Source organism: Lynx canadensis, chromosome X (genome assembly GCF_007474595.2).
Source record: "Lynx canadensis isolate LIC74 chromosome X, mLynCan4.pri.v2, whole genome shotgun sequence".
In the NCBI taxonomy this organism is placed as follows: Eukaryota; Metazoa; Chordata; class Mammalia; order Carnivora; family Felidae; genus Lynx; species Lynx canadensis.
In genome coordinates, this window is record NC_044321.2 from 58,457,442 (window position 1) to 58,474,619 (window position 17,178).

Here is a 17,178-nt window from a genome sequence, read left to right on the forward strand (position 1 = left end):
GAAACAAAAGCAAAAATAAACTATTGAAACTACACCAAAATAAAAAACCTTGCACAGCAAAGCAAACCATCAACATAATAAAAAGGCAACCTACTTGATGGGAGAATATTTGCAAATGATATATCTGAGAAAGGGTTAATATCCAAAATATATAAAGAACTATACAACTCAACACCAACAAAACAATCCAGTAAAAAAATGGGTAGAGGACCTGAATAGATATTTTTCAAAAGACATACAGATAGCAAGTGACACATGAGGGTGTGCTCAGCATTGCTAATCATTAGGGGAATGCAAATAAAAACCACAATGAGATACTACCTCACATCAGTCACAATGGCTAGTATCAATAAGCCAATAAATAACAAATGTTTATGAGGATTTGGGAAGTAGGGAAACCTCATGCACTGGTGGTTAGGAATGTAAACTGGTATAGCCAGTGTGGAAAACAGTATAGAGCCTCCTCAAAAAATTAAAAATAGAAATATCATATGATCCCATAATCCCATCACTGGGTATTTACTCAAAGAAAACAAAAAACACTAACTTAAACAGTTAACATGCACCCCTGTGTTTAGTGTAGTGTTATTTATAATAGCAAAGTTACGGAAACAACCCAAATGTCTATCAGTAGGTAAATGGATAAAGATGTGGTGTGTGGGTGTGTATAAGTAATATAATGGAATATTACTCGGTTATTAAAAATAATGAGATCTTGCCATTTGTGACAACATGGATGGACATAGAGGGTATTATGTTAAGTGAAATAAGTCAGCCAAAGAAAAATAATTACCACATGATTTTACTTGCAGGAAAAGCATTTCACAAAATCCAACACCCATTTGTGATAAAAAGTTACAGTAAACTAGGAATAGAGGGGAATTCCCTCATCTCATAAAGATGATCTATCCATAGGCAAACTACAGCTAACATTATGCTTAATGGTGAGAAACTAGAAGCTTTCTCATTAAAATCAGGTAAAAGCAAGGATGTCACCTCTTACCACTTCTTTTCAACATTGTACTGGAAATTCTAGCTAATGCAATAGGGCAAAAAATAGAAATTAAAGGAATACGGATTGGGAAGGAAAAAGTATAACTGTCTTTGCAGATGATGTGATTGTGTAGAAAATCCAAATTGACACACACACAAACTGGAACTAAAATGATTGTGGCAAGGTTGTGAGATACAAGGTTTTTGTCAATTGCTTTTTTGTATACCACCACTAAAAAGTGGAATTTAAAGTTAAAATGCAATACCATTTACATTGACACCTCCCAAAATGAAATACTTAAGTAGAAATTTAATAAAATATATACCAGATCTATTTGAGGAAAATTATAAAATTCTGATGGTAGAAATCAAGATTTAAATAAATGGAGAGATACTCATGTTTGTGGATAAGGAAGACTCAGTATCTTTAAGATGTATGTTCTTTCCTACTTGATTGATAGATTCAATGTAATCCTAATCAAAATCTCAGGAACTTATTTTGTGGATATCAACAAACTGCTTCTAAAGTTTATATGGAGGGACAAAAAGACCCCACATTTCCAACCACATTATTCTAGGAGAAGGACAAACTTAGAGGACTGATACTATTGTACATCAAGACTTACTTTAAAGATATAGTAATCAAAATACTGTGGTATTATCCAACAAATAAATATATCAATGAAATAGGGTAGCCAGAAATAGACCCAAATAAATATTGCCAACTGACCTATGACAAAGGAACAATGTCAATACAATGAAAGCAAAAGTAATCTTTCTAACAGTGTTGGAACTACTAGATATGCATATGGGAAAAATGAATCTAGACACAAACCTTACACTCTTTGTAAAAATTAACTCCAAATGAATCCCAGGCATTTTACAGTAAATTTAAAATGCAAATTTAAAGTCCTACAAGATAATAGAAAACCTAAGTGACCTTGGGTATGCCAATAACTCTTTAGATACACCAAAGGCACAGTCTATGAAAGAAATAGTTGACAAGCTAGACTTCATTAAATTAAAAATCTCTGCTTCGTGAAAGACAATGTCCCGAGATTGTCAGGACAAGCTACACATTGGGAGAAAATATTTGCTTAAGACATATCTGATAAAGAGCTGTTAATCTAGTATATACAATGAATTTTTAAAATTTTTTTTAATTTTTATTTTTTTCGAGATATTTTATTTTAATTTACATCCAAATTAGCATATAGTGCAACAATGATTTTAGGAGTACATTCCTTAATGCCCCTTACCCATTTAGGCCATTCCCCCTCCCACAGCCCCTAAGAATTTTTAAAGTGGGTCAAAGTCCTTAACAGACACCTCACCAAAGAAAATATACAGATATGTTGTAAACATAAGGGAAATGTAAATTTAAAAACATCAATGAGATACCTCTACATACCTATGAGATGGCCAAATTCTGAAACGTTGACAATACCATGTGCTGACAAGAATGTGGAACATCAGTAACTCTCCTTCATTGCTGGTAGAGATTCAAAATGGCTCTTACAAGAGTAAACAGACTCTTACCATACAATCCAGCAATCATGCTCTTTGATATTTACCCAAAAAAGTTGAAAACTTATGTCTACACAGTCTGCACATGAATGTTTATAGCAGTTGTATTCATAATTGCCCAGGTGGAAGTAAAAAAGACGTCCTTTAGTAGGTGAATGGATGAATAACCTGTGGTACATCCAGAAAATGGATGCATTTTAAAATGCACATAAGCACAATAGATGATATAAAGCACTTGACAAAATCCAACACGTGTTCATGTTAAGGAATGGAAGATCACTTTCTCAACTGGATAATGGGTATTTAGGAATAATCTCCAGCTAAGAAACTTAATGTGTGTTTTTAAAAAAAAAATTTTTTTTAATGTTTATTTTTGAGAGAGGGAGAGACAGAGTGCAAGCTGGGAAGGGACAGAGAGAGAGAGAGAGGGAGACACAGAATCCAAAGCAGGCTCCAGGCTCCGAGCTGTCTGCACAGAGCCCAACGTGGGGCTTGAACTTACGAACTGTGAGATCATGACCTGAGCCGAAGTCAGACGCTTAACTGACTGAACCACCCAGGCTCCCCAAGAAACTTAATGTTTAATGACTCAATACTTTCCCCTTGAGATCAGGAGCAAGACATGAATGTCTGCTTTTACTACTTCTTTTTGACATTATACTAGAAATTTCATTCAGGTCGTTCAAGGCAAGAAAAACAAATTGCATCTAGATTGGAAAGGAAGAAGAAAAATTGTATTCACAGATGAAAAGATCTTGTATGTAGAAGATCCTAGGTAACCCACATAACATGATTAGATCTAATAAATGATCTCAGGAAGATTGCCAGATAGAAGAAAAAATAGAAAATAAGTTGTATTTCTGTATAGTAGCAATGAACAGTTTGAAAATGAAACTATGAAAATTCCATTTACAATAGTGCTGAAGTTTTGGGGTGATGGTGGGAGTTCGTGGGGTCCGGAGTCTACGACAGCCAAGGAAGAATTCTTGAAGATGTCTTTGGTACAAAAAGGTGATTTTATTAAAGCATGGGGACTGGACCCTTGGGCAGAAAGAAGTGCACTGGGGTTGTGAAGAGTGGTTCAGTATATACTTTGAGGTTGGGGGAGGTAAAGTCAAAAGGGAGGCCTCCAGAGGGACTTTGATATGCTAAAGAGGACTCTGAGATACCTGAGGCCTTGCTATTGTCAAGCTAAGGTTGTTTTTCCCTCTAGCAAAGCATTAACATTAAGACAGTAGGGAGTTCCTGGAGAAATGTTTTCCTCTGCCAGCCTCAATTATCTGTCAATGGGCTGCAGGTTGTAAGGAAATTTAATTTTACCTGCCATTTCCTTTTGCCTTTGTTTCCCCATATCACTATTGAGGGGTGATGTTGGGGCTCCAGAAAACTGAGCCTATAGGTTTCTGGAGATTAGGCTACTGATAAGATTGCCTTTTTCTTGTAATTTACTAAGATATTTGCAAACTGATGGAGACCCATGGACAGTCAGGAGTGCCTGAGGAATATCACACCTATCCCACCTAGGGTTGGGGGAAGTGTTTGCAGCCTGTCAGCTTACCTTATGTTTCCCCATCAATAGTATCCAAAAGAATAAAATACTTAGGCATAAATTGAACAAAAGAAGTGTGTAAGAGTTTTACACTGACAACTAGGAAAACCACATTGCAAGAAATTTAAGAACTAAACACCTTGTTCATGAATTGGAAAAATTTGTAATGTTAAGATGGTGTCCTGGGTTGAACTATGTACCCCTAAAAGATATTATTAAATTCTAATCTCTGTTTCCTATGAATTTGATCTTATTTGGAAATAGGGGCTTTGCAAATGTCATCAAGTTAATATGAGGTTATTTTGGAGGAGGTTGGGGCTTTTATCCAATGGGACTGGTGTTCCTGTAAGGAGAGGACACAAAAGAAAGAGATATACAGGGAAAATGGCATATGATTACAAAGGCAGAGATTGGTGTTTCTACATGATCAGGAACACTAAGGATTGCTAGCTACACTAAAAGCTTAGAGAAATATGGAAGAGCCTTCAGAAGAAGCACGGCTGTGAATATTTTGATTTCAGATTTCTGTCCTCCAGAATTGTGAGAGAATTAATTTCACTTGCTTTAAGCTGACAATTTCATTTCTGTCTTCTAGTCTCCAGAACTGTGGAAGAACCAGTTTTTCTTGTTTTAAGCTTTCCAGTGGTAGTTTGTTAGGCAGCTCTAGGAAATGAATACGATTGGCAGTACTCCCCAAATTGATCCAGAGATTTAGTACAGTCTCATCAATGTTCTAACTGGCTTTTTTTGTAGAAATTGGCAAGCTGATTCTAAAATTCATGTGGAAATACAGCTACAGAATAGACAAAGCAATCTGAAAAAGGACTGCAGTGCAGAACTTACATTTTACTTTTGTAAAAGTTAGTACAAAAATCCAGTACATAAGAATAGTAATATTGTAAGGATAGACCTATAGGTTAGGTTACAAAGGCATATGGAAGGATAGAATTGAAAGTCCACAAATATATCTATATGATTGATTTCCTGAAAAGGGTGTCAAGACAGTGCAGTGGAGAACAATAATCTTTTCAACAAATAATATTGGGATACGTGGATATCCCCATTCTAAACACAAGAAGTTTGTCCAAGGATTTAACACTGAAAAAATGATGACAACATGAATCAAAGACCTAAATTTAAGAGCTGAAATAACCAAAGCAGTTGTACATCTTTGTGACCTTGGATTTGATATGATATGTAAAGTACAAGCAGCCAAAGACAACCTGTACATAAAATTCATCAAAATTAATAACTTTCATGCTTAAAGAGACACTGCCAAAAAAGTGAAATAAATTACAATAAAAAGAATAAAGTACTATGACTTCACTCATATGAGGACTTAAGAGACAAAACAGATGAACATAAGGGAAGGGAAACAAAAATAATATAAAAATAGGCAAGGGGACAAAACAAGAGACTCATAAATATGGAGAACAAACTGAAGGTTACTGGAGGGATTGTGGGAGGGGGGATGGGTTAAGTGGGTAAGGGGCACTAAAAAATCTCCTGAAATCTTTGTTGCACTATATACTAATTTGGATGTAAATTAAAAAAAATAGAAAATAAAAAAAAATAATGAAAGTGATCCCCTATTGATAAAAAAAAAAAAATTCTACAATGAAAAAAAATAGAGTACTGATGCTTGGTACAATATGGATGAATTTGAAAATATTATGCAAATGACAGAAGTCAGACACAAAATGCCATTTATTATGTGATAGAGCAGAAGTAAAGAGTAGTTTTCAGAGACTAGAAGGAATGATAAGTGGGTAGTGAAAAGGGTTAATTTTGTAGTATATGAATTATATCACAATTAAATGTACAAAAGATGGAAATATATTTTTTATTAATACACAAGTAAATAGAAAAATAGCATCCATTTGTCATTAAGGAAATGGTGATTAAAATCACCATGACGTCACTAAACATCTTGAATGGCTGAATAAGAAAAACCAACATTTTAAAGTGCTGCTAAAGATACAGAATAAATGGAATTCCTATGCATTGCCTATCAAATGAGACAGGTACTTTGTAAAAGCAGTTTGTCAGTTTCTCATAAAATTAAATGTACATCTATTATATGGCCAAGCAGTTACTCTTAAAGGTATTTATCCAAGTTGAAATAATAATCTGTGTTCTAACATAGAACTGTGCATTAATGTTGCGCACCATCAAAACATAGTAGCTTTTTTTTTTTTTTTTTGTCAGCCCAAACTGGAAAAAAACCTGAATGACCCTCAAATAGAGTATTGGATGAATAAAATGTGCTACATCCATATAATGTAAAACTAAACAATAATGCAGAATGAACTATTGATACATGAGCAATATAGATGAATTTCAAATGGGTTTTGGTAGGTGAAAGAATCCATATTCAAAATTCCTATATACAGATGATGTTTTGGTAAAAGCCAAGTATAGTAACACAGAATAAGTTGTTTTCCTGAGGTTAAGTATGAGAGTAGACAAGTTATTTTGTTGGTTATAGAAGTTTTTGCTTCGTGTTGTTTAGATGAATCTATGCATTTTAAAATAACAGTATGCAGTAAGGAAAGGGTTTATTTGAGAGGCAGCCAAACGAGACAGGAGGGCAAGCCTCAAATCCAACTCCGCAAAGGTGGAGAGAACAAGTTTTTTATAACCATAGGAGTTGAGATTACATACATATTGAAGAAAAGAGTGGGGAAACTTGTGACTATTCATGAGGAAAGGTGGAACATGCTCATTGAGCAAACATATATGTAACATACATTCCTTGTTCACTTTGGGGTGGAAAGTTAACATCAAAATGAGGCAAAATTCAGTCCCTGATGTCAGGAGGTTATCTTAGGACAAGAAGAAGGAGCTACTTGCATGCTCTCAGAACTGGCATAAACTGAATGTAACTTTGCTTCTTCATAGGCTGGAACCATATTAGTTGGCCTTGAGTCCAGGCTTCTGCAGAGACAGCTAGTGGATTTATTGGTGGGTTCTGAAAAGATACAATGGCTGATTAGGGGGAAACAGTTCTCTGAAACACAAGTTTTAAATTTTCTGCTAGTTTGAACCTCATTAACGCTATGGGCACAGTTTCAGACATAATAACAGAATCAGGAAAGTTAAAGGGTTAAAAATCACATAAAATTAATTGCATTTCTATAGCTAATTACAGTGTGAAAAATTAACATAATTCCATGCATACAAAAGAAAATACCTAGGGATAAATTTAACCTGAGAGGTAAAATACATGTTCAGTGAAAACTGCAAAACTTTGCTGGAATACATTAGAGAACATGTAAATAAATGGCAAAACATCCTGTGTTCATGTAATGTAATACAATGTTCTTAAGATGTTGGTGCAACCCATAGTGATCTACACATTCAATGCAATCTCTTTCAAAATCTGAACAGCATTTTATGCAGAAGTGAAAAAGCTAATCCAGAAATTCATATAAAATTGCTAGGGTTTCTGAATACCCAAATCAGTCTTGAAAAAGAATAAAGTCGAAGGACTCAAGTTTTTATTTCAAAGCTTAATAGAATCTGGAATAGAATTGAGGTTCCAGAAATAAATGCATACATCTGTACCCAGTTGATTATTGATGAGGGTCCCAAGATGATTTACAGGAATGAACAGTCCCTTCAACAAATAGTGCTTGGACAGCTGGATTTCCACATGCAAAGAAATGAAGATGGACTCCTACCTTCCACCTTCTACGGAATTAACTCAAAATGTATCAGCATCCCAAATACAAGAGTTAAATCTCTATAACTTTCAGTAGAAAATAGGAATAAATCTTCATGACCTTGGATTTGATGATAGAATCTTAAATGTGATTCCTAAAGCAGAAACAAAAACAAATAATATATTCAATTTATCAAAAATTAATACTTCTATGCATCCAGAGACATTACCAAGAAAATAAAATGACAATATGCAGACGATGAGAAAATATTTACAAAGCATATATTAAATAAAGGTCTGGTATCAAGAATATGTTATGTATTTTTTAAAAACCTGGTCACATCTCCATAACAAATTGACAATTAAAATGCAAAATCTTGAAAAGACATTTTTTCAAAAATGTACAAATGGACAAAAAACACATGAAACATTCTTCACATTAGATATAAGTGAAGTGCAGATCAGAACCACAGTGAGATCATTTCACATCCACTAGTTTGCTTGTAATTTAAAAAGCGTGAAAGGGGCGCCAGGGTGGCTTGAAGTCGGTTAAGTGTCTGACTTCGGCTCAGGTCATGATCTCACGGTTCATGGGTGCAAGCCCCACGTGGGGTTCTGTGCTGACAGTTCAGAGCCTGGAGCCTGCTTTGGATTCTGTGTCTCCCTCTCTCTCTGCCCCTTCCCCGCTCATGCTCTGCCTGTCTCACTCAAAAATGACTAAGTGTGAAAAATATTTTTAAGCATGAAGAATAGGGGCACGTGGGTGGCTCAGTCAGTTAAGCATCCGACTCTTACTTTTGGCTCAGGTCATGATCTCACAGTTCATGGGATAGAGCCCCATGTTGGGGCTCTGTGCTGATAGCGTGGAGTCTGCTTGGGATTCTTTCTCTCCTCTCTCTGCCCTTCCCCTGCTTGTGTGCTCTCTTTCAAAATAAACATGGTTTTTAAAAAGCATGACAAATAATGTCTTGGCAAGAATGTGCATAAATTGAAATGTCAACATAACTGCTATTTAAAATGGTTTAGGAGATTCTGGGAAGATGGCGGCGTAGGAGGACGCTGGGCTCACCGCGCGTCCTGCTGATCACTTAGATTCCACCTACACCTGCCTAAATAACCCAGAAAACAGCCAGAGGATTAGCAGAACAGAGTCACCGGACCCAAGTGCAGACGAGAGGCCCACGGAAGAGGGTAGGAAGGGCGGCGAGGCGGTGCGCGCTCCACGGACTGGCGGGAGGGAGCCGGGGCGGAGGGGTGGCTCGCCGGCCAAGCAGAGCCCCCGAGTCCGGCTTGCAAAAGCGGAGGGGCCTGATGGACTGTGTTCCGACAGCAAGCGCGACTTAGCAAGCGCGACTTAGCGTCTGGGAGGTCATAAGTTAACAGCTCTGCTCGGAAAGCGGGAAGGCTGGAGGACAAAGGGAGGGTGAGCTGCGGAGCCCCCGGACGACAGAGCTCAGTTTGGCGGGGAACAAAGGCGCTAGCCAGCGCCATCTCCCCCGCCCATCCCCCAGCCAAAATCCCAAAGGGAACCGGCTCCGGCCAGGGAAATTGCTCGCTCCGCGCGAACACCCAACTCTGTGCTTCTGCGGAGCCAAACCTCCGGCAGCGATTTGACTCCCTCCGGCTGCCACAGGGCCCCTCCTGAAGTGGATCACCTAAGGAGAAGCGAGCTAAGCCTGCCCCCCCTGCCGCCGGGCACCTTGCCTTCCCACCCCAGCTAATACGCCAGATCCCCAGCATCACAAGCCTGGCAGTGTGCAAGTAGCCCAGACGGGCCACGCCACCCCACAGTGAATCCCGCCCCTAGGAGAGGGGAAGAGAAGGCACACACCAGTCTGACTGTGGCCCCAGCGGTGGGCTGGGGGCAGACATCAGGTCGGACTGCGGCCCCGCCCACCAACTCCAGTTATACACCACAGCACAGGGGAAGTGCCCTGCAGGCCCTCACCACACCAGGGACTATCCAAAATGACCAAGCGGAAGAATTCCCCTCAGAAGAATCTCCAGGAAATAACAACAGCTAATGAGCTGATCAAAAAGGATTTAAATAATATAACAGAAAGTGAATTTAGAATAATAGTCATAAAATTAATCGCTGGGCTGGAAAACAGCATACAGGACAGCAGAGAATCTCTTGCTACAGACATCAGGGGACTAAGGAACAGTCACGAGGAGCTGAAAAACGCTTTAAAGGAAATGGAAAACAAAATGCAAACCACCACGGCTCGGATGGAAGAGGCAGAGAAGAGAATAGGTGAACTAGAAGATAAAGTTATGGAAAAAGAGGAAGCTGAGAAAAAGAGAGATAAAAAAATCCAGGAGTATGAGGGGAAAATTAGAGAACTAAGTGATACACTAAAAAGAAATAATATACGCATAATTGGTATCCCAGAGGAGGAAGAGAGAGGGAAAGGTGCTGAAGGGGTACTTGAAGAAATTATAGCTGAGAACTTCCCTGAACTGGGGAAGGAAAAAGGCATTGAAATCCAAGAGGCACAGAGAACTCCCTTCAGACGTAACTTGAATCGATCTTCTGCACGACATATCATAGTGAAACTGGCAAAATACAAGGATAAAGAGAAAATTCTGAAAGCAGCAAGGGGTAAACGTGCCCTCACATATAAAGGGAGACCTATAAGACTCGTGCTGATCTCTCTTTTGAAACTTGGCAGGCCAGAAAGAATTGGCACGAGATTTTCAGGGTGCTAGATAGCAAAAATATGCAGCCGAGAATCCTTTATCCAGCAAGTCTGTCATTTAGAATAGAAGGAGAGATAAAGGTCTTCCCAAACAAACAAAAACTGAAGGAATTTGTCACCACTAAACCAGCCCTACAAGAGATCCTAAGGGGGACCCTGTGAGACAAAGTACCAGAGACATCACTACAAGCATAAAACATACAGACATCACAATGACTCTAAACCCGTATCTTTCTATAATAACACTGAATGTAAATGGATTAAATGCGCCAACCAAAAGACATAGGGTATCAGAATGGATAAAAAAACAAGACCCATCTATTTGCTGTCTACAAGAGACTCATTTTAGACCTGAGGACACCTTTAGATTCAGAGTGAGGGGATGGAGAACTATTTATCATGCTACTGGAAGCCAGAAGAAAGCTGGAGTAGCCATACTTATATCAGACAAACTAGACTTTAAATTAAAGGCTGTAACAAGAGATGAAGAAGGACATTATATAATAGTTACAGGGTCTATCCATCAGGAAGAGCTAACAATTATAAATGTCTATGCGCCGAATACCGGAGCCCCCAAATATATAAAACAATTACTCATAAACAGAAGCAACCTTATTGATAAGAATGTGGTAATTGCTGGGGACTTTAACACCCCACTTACAGAAATGGATAGATCATCTAGACACACGGTCAATAAAGAAACAAGGGCCCTGAATGAGACACTGGATCAGATGGACTTGACAGATATATTTAGAACTCTGCATCCCAAAGCAACAGAATATACTTTCTTCTCGAGTGCACATGGAACATTCTCCAAGATAGATCATATACTGGGTCACAAAACAGCCCTTCATAAGTTTACAAGAATTGAAATTATACCATGCATACTTTCAGACCACAATGCTATGAAGCTTGAAATCAACCACAGGAAAAAGTCTGGAAAACCTCCAAAAGCATGGAGGTTAAAGAACACCCTACTAACGAATGAGTGGGTCAACCAGGCAATTAGAGAAGAAATCAAAAAATATATGGAAACAAACGAAAATGAAAATACAACAATCCAAACGCTTTGGGACGCAGCGAAGGCAGTCCTGAGAGGAAAATACATTGCAATCCAGGCCTATCTCAAGAAACAAGAAAAATCCCAAATACAAAATCTAACAGCACACCTAAAGGAAATAGAAGCAGAACAGCAAAGGCAGCCTAAACCCAGCAGAAGAAGAGAAATAATAAAGATCAGAGCAGAAATAAACAATATAGAATCTAAAAAAACTGTAGAGCAGATCAACGAAACCAAGAGTTGGTTTTTTGAAAAAATAAACAAAATTGACAAACCTCTAGCCAGGCTTCTCAAAAAGAAAAGGGAGATGACCCAAATAGATAAAATCATGAATGAAAATGGAATTATTACAACCAATCCCTCAGAGATACAAACAATTATCAGGGAATACTATGAAAAATTATATGCCAACAAATTGGACAACCTGGAAGAAATGGACAAATTCCTGAACACCCACACTCTTCCAAAACTCAATCAGGAGGAAATAGAAAGCTTGAACAGACCCATAACCAGCGAAGAAATTGAATCGGTTATCAAAAATCTCCCAACAAATAAGAGTCCAGGACCAGATGGCTTCCCAGGGGAGTTCTACCAGACGTTTAAAGCAGAGATAATACCTATCCTTCTCAAGCTATTCCAAGAAATAGAAAGGGAAGGAAAACTTCCAGACTCATTCTATGAAGCCAGTATTCCTTTGATTCCTAAACCAGACAGAGACCCAGTAAAAAAAGAGAACTACAGGCCAATATCCCTGATGAATATGGATGCAAAAATTCTCAATAAGATACTAGCAAATCGAATTCAACAGCATATAAAAAGAATTATTCACCATGATCAAGTGGGATTCATTCCTGGGATGCAGGGCTGGTTCAACATTCGCAAATCAATCAACGTGATACATCACATTAACAAAAAAAAAGAAGAACCATATGATCCTGTCAATCGATGCAGAAAAGGCCTTTGACAAAATCCAGCACCCTTTCTTAATAAAAACCCTTGAGAAAGTCGGGATAGAAGGAACATACTTAAAGATCATAAAAGCCATTTATGAAAAGCCCACAGCTAACATCATCCTCAATGGGGAAAAACTGAGAGCTTTTTCCCTGAGATCAGGAACACGACAGGGATGCCCACTCTCACCGTTGTTGTTTAACATAGTGCTGGAAGTTCTAGCATCAGCAATCAGACAACAAAAGGAAATCAAAGGCATCAAAATTGGCAAAGATGAAGTCAAGCTTTCGCTTTTTGCAGATGACATGATATTATACATGGGAAATCCGATAGACTCCACCAAAAGTCTGCTAGAACTGATACATGAATTCAGCAAAGTTGCAGGATACAAAATCAATGTCCAGAAATCAGTTGCATTCTTATACACTAACAATGAAGCAACAGAAAGACAAATAAAGAAACTGATCCCATTTACAATTGCACCAAGAAGCATAAAATACCTAGGAATAAATCTAACCAAAGATGTAAAGGATCTGTATGCTGAAAACTATAGAAAGCTTATGAAGGCAATTGAAGAAGATTTAAAGAAATGGAAAGACATTCCCTGCTCATGGATTGGAAAAATAAATATTGTCAAAATGTCAATACTACCCAAAGCTATCTACACATTCAATGCAATCCCAATCAAAATTGCACCAGCATTCTTCTCGAAACTAGAACAAGCAATCCTAAAATTCATATGGAACCACAAAAGGCCCCGAATAGCCAAAGGAATTTTGAAGAAGAAGACCAAAGCAGGAGGCATCACAATCCCAGACTTGAGCCTCTACTACAAAGCTGTCATCATCAAGACAGCATGGTATTGGCACAAAAACAGACACACAGACCAATGGAATAGAATAGAAACCCCACAACTAGACCCACAAACGTATGGCCAACTCATCTTTGACAAAGCAGGAAAGAACATCCAATGGAAAAAAGACAGCCTCTTTAACAAATGGTGCTGGGAGAACTGGACAGCAACATGCAGAAGGTTGAAACTAGACCACTTTCTCACACCATTTACAAAAATAAACTCAAAATGGATAAAGGACCTAAATGTGAGACAGGAAACCATCAGAACCTTAGAGGAGAAAGCAGGAAAAGACCTCTCTGACCTCAGCCGTAGCAATCTCTTACTCGACACATCCCCAAAGGCAAGGGAATTAAAAGCAAAAGTGAATTATTGGGACCTTATGAAGATAAAAAGCTTCTGCACAGCAAAGGAAACAACCAACAAAACTAAAAGGCAACCAACGGAATGGGAAAAGATATTTGCAAATGACATATCGGACAAAGGGCTAGTATCTAAAATCTATAAAGAGCTCACCAAACTCCACACCCGAAAAACAAATAACCCAGTGAAGAAATGGGCAGAAAACATGAATAGACACTTCTCTAAAGAAGACATCCAGATGGCCAACAGGCACATGAAAAGATGTTCAGCGTCGCTCCTTATCAGGGAAATACAAATCAAAACCACACTCAGGTATCACCTCACGCCAGTCAGAGTGGCCAAAATGAACAAATCAGGAGACTATAGATGCTGGAGAGGATGTGGAGAAACGGGAACCCTCTTGCACTGTTGGTGGGAATGCAAATTGGTGCAGCCGCTCTGGAAAGCAGTGTGGAGGTTCCTCAGAAAATTAAAAATAGACCTACCCTATGACCCAGCAATAGCACTGCTAGGAATCTACCCAAGGGATACAGGAGTACTGATGCATAGGGGCACTTGTACCCCAATGTTCATAGCAGCACTCTCAACAATAGCCAAATTATGGAAAGAGCCTAAATGTCCATCAACTGATGGATGGATAAAGAAATTGTGGTTTATATACACAATGGAATACTACGTGGCAATGAGAAAAAATGAAATATGGCCTTTTGTAGCAACGTGGATGGAACTGGAGAGTGTGATGCTAAGTGAAATAAGCCATACAGAGAAAGACAGATACCATATGGTTTCACTCTTATGTGGATCCTGAGAAACTTAACAGGAACCCATGGGGGAGGGGAAGGAAAAAAAAAAAAAAAAAAAAAAAGGACGTTAGAGTGGGAGAGAGCCAAAGCATAAGAGACTGTTAAAAACTGAGAACAAAGTGAGGGTTGATGGGGGGTGGGAGGGAGGGGCGGGTGGGTGATGGGTATTGAGGAGGGCACCTTTTGGGATGAGCACTGGGTGTTGTATGGAAACCAATTTGTCAAAAAACTTCATATAAAAAAAATAATAAAAAAATAAAATAAAATAAAATGGTTTAGCCGCAGTAGAATACAGTGCAAATGTCCAAAGTAATAAAATTTTGGTATATGCATAAAATGGAGTATTATTCAGGCATGAAAAGTCATGAATTACTGATACATGCTATAGTGTCGATGAACTTACAAAACATTATGCAAAGTGAATGAAAGTAGACACAAAGGTTGCATGTATGATTCCATACATATAGATAATTCCTTTGAAAAAGAATTTTGATTGGTAGCTGCCACAAGCTCGGAGAGGCAATGTGGAGAAACTGTTTAATGACTATAGTGTTTTGAGTGAGGTGAACATTTTGCAGGTAGATCATGTGAATGGGATTTAATGCTACTAAGCTGTTTACTTTAAAATTGTTACTTTGATGTTATATGGATTTCATATCAGGAAATTGTGTTTTAAAAAATGACCTGACAAAAGAATAGCCTAGTACCAAATTGTTCCACTGGTGAGTTCTTTCAGAAATTAAAGAATTAATACCACTCTTCAACCTCTTTCAGAAAATAGAATTGAGAAAACACTCCAACTCATTTTGAGACATTTCCCTTGTACCAGTGTCAAACACAACCTATATATACCTTATCTATAAATGCCAAAAACCTTAATAAAGTACTAGTAAATCAAATGTAGCAACATGTTAACAAACTCCACACCCTTTCACAGTGTACAAAGCTCTACAAACTAAGAATAGAATGGAATTTCCTCAAGAGGATGAAAAGCATTTGTGAAAAACAGCTAACATACTTACTGTGAAAAGTCTGTCTTCCCTTTGTTATCACAAATAAAACTATGATGCCACTTGTATTTAGCTTTGTGCTACAAGTTCTAGCCAGAGCAGTCAGGCAAGAAAAAGAATAAAATACACTGAAATTGGAATGGATGAAGTAAAGCTGTCTTAATCTCAGATGACGTGATCTTACATGTAGGAAGTCCTAAAGAATCTGCGTGAAAAACCAGTAGAGCTTGTAAGAAATTCAGCAAGGTTTCAGAACATTTGCAAAATACACAAAAGTCAGTTGTATTTTTATACAGTAGCTATGTACAATGCAAAAGGGAAAATAAGGAAACAATTCCATCTATAATATTAGCATAAAGAATAAAATAGGGTACATTTATTCAAGTAGGTGGGAGGCTTGTAAATTTAAGTCTATAAAACTTCACTGAGAGAAATGAAAGAAAACCTAAACAAATGGAAAGGCATCCTGTGTTCATTTACTGGAAAGCATAATTTAGCATGTTGTCAGCCCTTAAAGTGATATACAGATTGAATGCAATCCTTATCAAAATCTCAACTGTCATTTTTATAGAAATGGAAAAGCTGATCCTAAAATAGATACAGAATTACAAAGGGCCCTGGATAGCCTAAACAATCTTGAGAAACACAAATCTAGATGATGGACACTTCCTTTTTTCAAACCTTACAACAAAGTTATAGTAATCTAAACAATGTGGTATTTTTATAAGGATAGACATATCAGCCAATGGAATAGAAAAGAGTCCAGAAATACTCCCATACATCTATGGCTAATTGATTTTTAGAAGGTTGCCAAGATGATTCAATTATGAAAGAATAATCTCTTCAACAGATGGTCCTTCAACAACTGGAGAGCAACTTAGAAAGAATGTAGTTGGACCTTTACTTCATACCCTTTACAAAAATGAACTCAAAATCAATGAAAAGCTAAATGTATGAGCTAACACTATAAAAACTTTAATAGAAAATATAGTTAAATTTTCCTGACCTTTAATTTGGCAGTTGATTCTTAGGTATAACACTGAAATTAAAATCACAAAAAGAAAATAAATTGGACTTCCATCAAACATAAACTTTTATACCATAGGACATTGTCAGGAAAGTGAAAAGACAACCCACAAAACTGGAAATACTTGGAAAAAATATATTTAAGAAAGTACTAGCATGTGGGGTGACTGGATGGCTCAATTGGTTAAGCATCTGACTTCAGCTCAGGTCATGATCTTGCGGTTCAGGGGTTTGATCCCCGCGTCAGACTCTGTGCTGATGGCTCAGAGCCTGGAGCCTGCTTGGGATTCTGTGTCTCCCTCTCTATCTGCTCCTCCCCCCTGCTTGCATTCTGTCTCTCAAAAATCAAATAAAAACATTAATTTTTTTTTTAAAAAGAAAGTACTAGCATGCAGAATATATAAAGAACACTTCCAATTAAAAAACAGAAACAAAACCCAATTTATAATGCACCAAGAGGGGCACCTGGGTGGTTTAGTTGGTTAAGCATCAGACTTTTGATCAGGTCATGATCTCACAGTGTGAGTTCAAACCCTTCTTCCAGTCCCATGTCAAATCCCACATCAAGCCCTACATCAGACTCCATGCTGACAGTGCAAAACCTGCTTGGGATTCTCCTCTCCCTCTCTGCTCCTCCTCTGCTCTCTCTCTCTCTGTCTTCCTCTCTCTTTCACTCTCTC

The 17,178-nt window shown here is 37.9% G+C and overlaps 1 long non-coding RNA gene across 1 annotated transcript; it reads right to left on the reverse strand.

Moving 5' to 3' along the window:
* Positions 1-5,889: 5,889 nt before the first annotated feature.
* LOC115507569 lies at positions 5,890-16,624 on the reverse strand. The gene is made up of 4 exons (XR_003966723.2): positions 16,479-16,624; positions 15,485-15,677; positions 7,753-7,888; positions 5,890-7,040 (listed from the first exon to the last, which is right to left on the reverse strand). It is a non-coding gene; the product is annotated as an uncharacterized LOC115507569 (long non-coding RNA).
* Between the last annotated feature and the right edge of the window lie 554 nt (positions 16,625-17,178).